At 42.8% G+C, this 6,887-nt stretch overlaps 1 pseudogene; it reads right to left on the bottom strand.

Moving 5' to 3' along the window:
- Nucleotides 1-1,741: 1,741 nt before the first annotated feature.
- Nucleotides 1,742-3,172, bottom strand: LOC109267875 (mesoderm-specific transcript homolog protein-like; annotated as a pseudogene).
- Nucleotides 3,173-6,887: the final 3,715 nt, after the last annotated feature.

Genomic DNA, 6,887 nt, shown 5'->3' with positions numbered 1-6,887 from the left:
TAAGAGATTAGCAACAATAACTAATAAAACAGGATAATTATAACAATACACCGTAATAGAAGTTATGTGAATGCCTTCTCTCTTTCTCAAAATATTTTATTGTTCTGTGCTCCTCCTTCTTCTTATAATGATGTGAATGATGAAATGCCTACATGATGAGATTCAGTGAGGCAAATGGTGTAGACATTGTGATGTAGCATTAGGCTGCTATTACCTTCTGACAGTGCATCGGAAGGACCATGTGCTTCCAGATCCACAGCTACGGGGGACTACTGCATAAAATAAAAACACGGCAATGAAAGGACCTTGACAGGGCTCACATTTTCCTTTCTTTCTTTCTTTTTGGGTCCAAATTCATTTTTATTTGGAAAATATAAAGGTGTTACACTTGAAATTGCTAACAAAGCTTTTTAAACAATCAATCATCCTGTTTTGGCTACGACAATGAAAGTCTGGCTTGAAAAGAAAAGAAAAAAAAAAGTATGCAGCATCATTTACTCAGAGGCCTTTCAGAATTTATTCTTGAAGTTTCCGGAACTTTCCTGTCTGTAAAGTACAGGAATCACTGAGCTACATGAGGAAGCCTCTCGGGGCCAACCAATGAGAAGTTACACAATTGTCATGAAAGGGATCCATGTACCTTCGGCATAGGAATCTGGACGATCCAACGATCCTCTCCTCTCCAGCTCAGGAGGGACTTACGCTACAGGATGAAGAGTCAGATTGTTAGTTTAACAGTACATTTCTGGCACAGATGCAACTGGCCCTTAATATCCTGTGATTTTAGGACATTCTGTAAATAGTTTGGAGTTAATTCAATTTATTCAGAAATTAAACCTGTTTAGAAAGGTTCACTACTGTGCCAGAACATCCGCTGGTTCTAGTATCCATATATAATATGTGTAGGTAAATCATAGTCTTAAAGTGTACTTAGAATACTGCATTATTCAAACCCAAACCGATTTTAACGAAATGTCTACAATTAAAGGCAGCTGATGAAACTAAATCCAAAATTCTCACAAAGGAGACTCACTCTCATGAAACTGTTACTTAGAGAACTTACGGAAGCATGTGTCCCTAAAGCCATTTGAGGACAGGTAAGGAGACACCCTCCCCTCATTCTTTACCATAGGATTCCAGTTGAAAGTGGGCCAGAAGTGAGCATTTCTAAATAGTTCAGAAAAGTCCATAGCAGTGTTAAAAAGACGTTTAAGAACATCTCTCTGTCGGGGCATATTGGTGGCTCAGTGGGTTAAACGGCTGACTTCAGCTCAGGTCACGATCTCACAGTTCGTGAGTTCCAGCCCCACGTGGGGCTCTGTGCTGACAGCTCTGAACCCAGAGCCTGCTTCCAATTCTGCGTCTCCCTCTCTCTTCCCCTCCCCTCCTGGTGTTATGTCTCTTTCTCTCAAAAATAAATCAACATTTAAAAAAAAAAATGTCTCTCTGTCTTTCTGTTTCTGTGAGTAGTGGTGCTCATCAGAATTTCCTAGTGGCGCAAGGACAAAGGCAAGTCCGGACACTCGCTCAGATGTTAGAATGGAAGGTGCACTGTTGGGTCGTCCTTGGAACGTGCTTCTGCGGGCTTTCTCCTGTATGTGGATCACCAGTGTGGGTCAAGTGGACTCCTGTGAGGGAGTGGTGTTTGGTGGCCAGGACCTCTTGGGCATTTCTTCCTAAGTGGAATACACAGCGGATCAGGGGGTAGGGGAGACAACACAGGGAAACTACTCTTTCCAGCTCAGAAGGAGTTGATGAAGCCCATGTATGCATTCAAGAAGCCCATGGGATCCTCCAGCTGTGGAGAGAGGTTGATGTAGTCATCCAGAATCAGCACTGATAGGGATTCACAGGATCCAATGGCCCATCAAGAAGAGTAAATGGCAACCGTTACAGAAGCAAGAGCTCCCACCCAGCATCTTCTAAACTTCTTTCTCTGGCTGAAGTCCTGTAAGAGACTGTTGATAACTGAATTGCCATCATCGTTCTATATCCCTGCCTACATGTCCCACGGCTCACTCTCAGAGGGTCAGGCGCACGGCCCGAAGACGGGGGGTGAGACCTCAGGAGAAGGTTCATCAATCACGTGAGGATAGACGACAGCATGTTTCCATCTTTGAGAAACTTTTGGAGAAGGTGAGGACGGTGAGTCTTGGGAAGTACACGTCCCTTCGAGAGACAGAGACTGTTTATGGCAAGCTTCCCAGATCAATTCTGCTTGAACCTATAGAGCAGCCCCCGAGCAACAATATCTCCGTAATCATGAGACAAAAGGTTGATCTTGTGGTTTGGGAGCTCCAGATGCCACAGAGGTGCCTCCACAATGCCAGCCTGTTCAAATATGGAATAGTGATGTGGCCTCAGTTTGTCACCGAAGCCAAAGCCCAAGACATCAAGGGCAATCACTGGATGAAACCTCAGGGTCAGGCCATCCCAAACCTTGTGCCAACCATAGCTGGATGTTGGAAAGCCATGTGAAAGCACAACTATCGCAGACTTCCAACCACACCCACAGAGCCTTGGTGGAAGATGCCTAGTCCCTTGTAGGTAAAAAATTTGCATGACAACTGCCATGAGTGAAGAGAGGGAGAACACTGCAGGTAGGGAAGAGTGGGATATGCAGATAGGCCACAAGCAGGGGCACAGCCAGTAACCCCACCTGAACCGCTTATCCTGGTCCAGGTAAGATCTGGACTACAAGACTCCATGTTTGGAAGAGAGCTCACATTCCATATTTAATTAGAACCCTATGGCTGGAATGAGACCTGGGAGGAAATAGCAAGACAGAGAAGTGAGATACTTTAGACGTGTATAGCTTAGGTGGGAAATGTACTAGGGTCCTGGAGTTAGAAATTCCTGGTAACAAAGAATCCCCTAGTATTTATTAGGGATCAAAAAGGGACCATATCTCAGTTATGCCACCTAGATCACAAGCAGATACAAGGAGCACCATTCTAAAGCAAGGCCTCAGAATCTTGGATAGTTTCAGAAGTATGACGTGGGAGGAGGGAGACACTTGCCTTTGGTACAAATGCATATGTCTTGGGGAAACAGCACTGGGTTGGGTATCAACAGGTATAAATTCTGGTTCCAGATGTCTTGTGTGTAAATCAACACCACTCAATTTCCCTTTCTGTAAAGGTAACTGTAATCTACCTCTCAGGGCCAACATGTTAGTTAAAATGTCTAATCAAAAAGAATGGGCAAATACACCCAGGGCTATTGATTGGTACTGTGCTCAGAGCAGGTGTGGCAAATGAATGTCAACGTGTGTGAACACTAATATTCTGAACACGGTCGTCCCTGGGAGCAATGTATTAAGACGGCAATCGAGGAGCTAAGTACGCTATCGTATGTTTTGAAATCTATTCCCCATATTGTAGAAACAACACCTAAGTGTGGAATTGACCAGCAAAGGTCAACGATACCAGTTTCATATGCGAAAACCAAGCACGATTCTTTCCAAACACTTTCTGTTCGTTCTGCTTTTCCAATTGGTTGTAATAGCTGGAGTCTCTAGGTGGCTCTTTTTTTTTTTTTTTTTTAATGATGTGAGGAAACCTGATTATCTTCTAGCCAGACTTATTTTTCACAGTTTCTTTTGAACTCATCTACTTGAGATCTAACAAAGGAAAAACTAGCATTGTTGCTAAGGGCAACCTAAGAAATGAATTCTATCATGTGTGAAATAGGCGCTCCCCTTGGAAAGTCTGTCAATAATGATTTCTGGTGCAGACATCTCCAACAGGTAGATAGTGACCCATCAATAGCTTCATCACCCTGTCTTCTCAACATCAGGACGTCTACTTCTGGGCCTCTTTAGCCCACCAAATAGGTAATGATGGGCAAGAATTCCCCACATCTCTGCCGTCCCAACCCCTTATTGATAGCTAGGTAATAATTAACAAAGCTTAGTTTCCATCAGGCATCTGTCAAGCACTTTAAAAATATTAACTCATTTAATCCACATGACAAGGGCATAAAATAGGGACTCTTGTTATCATCTCCATGTTACAGAAGACAAAAGAAACAAAGTCCGGATGCAATTTGCCTAAATTTGCCTAAAGATGACTAGGCATCTTCCACCAAGGCTCTGTGGGTGTGGTTGGAAGTCTCTCCAGTGAGAGCTGGAGTCTGAATCCAGGTGATCTGGATATAATGTGCTCAACCGCTCTGCTAGGCTCATGCCCAATACTTGAGGTGAGGATTTGTGTGGAATGAGTAATAAATTCAGCCAGTGATATACACATATTTTACTATTTTTTTAATGTTTATTTATTTTTGAGAAAGGGAGACAGAGCACAAGAGGAGGAGGGGCAGAAATCCAAATCAGGAGACACAGAATCCAAATCGGACTCCAGGCTCTGAGTTACCAGCACAGAGCCTGACGAGGGGCTTGAACCCATGAACCGTGAGGTCACGACCTGAGCCGAAGTTGGACACTCAACCGACTGAGCCACCTGGCTCCCCTCATCCAATTATACTTTAAAGTTATTTATGAAATTCTCTGATGACGTATGTTTCCATTTTCCATCTTTGCTTAAATTTAACTCTTTGGTTCAATCTTATTCTTTCTGATAGGACTACACGGTGTCAAATCCAGTTGGGATTGAGTTTATAACGGAAAGTCAAGGGATAGCATGGGGCCTCAAAGCTCCTACCTGGACACGATGCTTCTCTATTTCTAGAACAGCTTTTAGGTTACTAAATAACACACCCTAGAGCTAGATCTATGAACTGGTGAAGGTCATTAAAGTCTCTCTTCGTGGCTAAAAGCCAATATTAGGAGATTTTCCCTGGTCTTCCAGCATGGAAGAAACCCACAACCACAGTCCTTTAGTTGCCATTGAGTTGATGTGCTATGATGCCGCTGAAGACGTCCATGTGTCTCTTTCCTAAGATCTCCCACGGCTGTCTCCCCTGGCTTCCCTGAGACTGGGGCGCATCTGTTGGTATTAGCAGCACTGGGTAAGCTTGCCATTTATTTACTTCGAGCCAACTGTGATCAAAAGCCCCTAACAGAAGCTAAAAAGATAGCTTAGTGGAATCAACATCTGGTAGATAATACTTAAATTCCCTGCAATCCTGCGTTTACATCCTAGTAGGGTAAAATCAATCTTCCCTTTACTGGGAAAAATGCAATCAACTATAACTTTCTCAGTGTGCGTTTGTTGGTTTTAAACTTTTAAAACTAAATCATATTTGTTTTACACAGAGACAACTGATAGCGTTGGAACTGATTTGTCGCATCTCCGGACAAACTGGGTATATGATGAAAATCTGTCAATATCGTTTAATGACTGCCGGATCGAACACGAGTTTTAAGTTGAGAAACAGTATCTTAATAAAGTCTTCAAGTATGCTTATTTTTATTATGAAATGGTTGAAGTATCACAGTAGAAAACTCAAAAGTAAAACAGGATTTATTCCTTAACTTAGATAGAAAGACAATTGGGTCTGAATTTGAAAGAGATAGTAGTAAAAATAATAAAATTAAATTATATTTTACATGCTCTACTTTTTTCTGTAATTAGGTGACTTGGAAGGATTTATGTGTTTTCAATTATGTGGACCCTTCCTTTTTACCCTTCCTTAAGGGTAAACTAAGGAATTATGTGGTCAAGTATATTATCCAAAACCTACTCCCCATACCTCAATGGAAAGGCTTTGGTTTTTCCTGTGAGACCCTTATTGCTAACTAGAAGTTTCTTCTCATTTGGATTACAATTGTTCACTCCATCTTGGATTCAATAGAATCTTTTTCAGCTGTAGTTCTGTGCGAGCCTTTTTAAAAAATGTTTATTGATTTTGAGAGAGAGTGAGAGAGACAGAGCAGGAGTGGCAGAGGGGAAGAGAGACAGAGGGAGAGAGAGAGAACCCCAACAGGCTCTCTACTGTCAGCACAGGGCCCGATGGAGGGCTCGATTTCAGGAACAATGAGATCATGACCTGAGCCAAAATGAAGAGACGTTCAACTGACTGAGCCACCCAGGCGCTCCTGTATGATGCTTTTTTTGGAATATGTTCCAGAAGCCCTTGGTCCCTACTGCTCAGAAACAGCTTAACTAGGTGTATCGAGTTTCATGAAACAACCTGATCCGAGATCTACATCTATGTATCTTTTCCCAATTGTATGACAAGAAGCAAACTATATAAAACTGTTGAATTCCATGATACTTCTGGGATAAACCAAATAGGCCCCGCCCCCTTCCACAGCCGACCCCTATATGCCGGCCTTTAGTCTCTGGGGCTGCAAGAATCTGATGAGAAATGTGAACAATGATCTGGTTGCACAACTCCCTCCCTATTACTCACAATGCTGTCTTTGTTGAGTTATCCGTTGGCTGTAGCCCTTCTCTCTCAGTGCTTTGTGCGTCTCCCCTGAAGCAAAACGATTGGTGGAAGACTATGATTTTGTTTTTCAGGAGAGTGGAAAGCTGCTAGTTTCTAGCACTTACCGAAGGCCTCAGACTTCCACTTGTCGGGACAGGTATGGCATCATTTCCTCTCTAATTCAGAAAGATCAAGGCAAACTTGCAATACTCACAGTTGTAAAGGAAGCGAACAGGTATGGAAAACACAGATCTGCCCCTGGACTCTCCATTACCAAGAGGTAAACAGCGAGGAAACCCAAGTTGGCAGTTACAATGGCTTGAGAGGGTCACAACCTGCACACGAAGTCAGGCAGGAAGGAGGATTCGCATAACACTGTTGAAAAGGAAAATGATGTGCTGAGGCTTGGAATCAGGTGGTCAAGTCAGGCAAAAGTGTGGGTGGGACGGTGGCATGTTAGGGAATTAATTCAATGACCGTAATGGAGCTGTCATTGTTTTGCGCTTGAGAATGATGTAGTAATACGTAAAATCTTAAATTAGTCAAAACATTCC

Source organism: Panthera pardus, unplaced genomic scaffold (genome assembly GCF_024362965.1).
Source record: "Panthera pardus isolate Hobbes unplaced genomic scaffold, ASM2436296v1 HiC_scaffold_8, whole genome shotgun sequence".
Lineage (NCBI taxonomy): Eukaryota > Metazoa > Chordata > Mammalia > Carnivora > Felidae > Panthera > Panthera pardus.
This window is presented reverse-complemented; position numbering and strand designations above follow the sequence as displayed.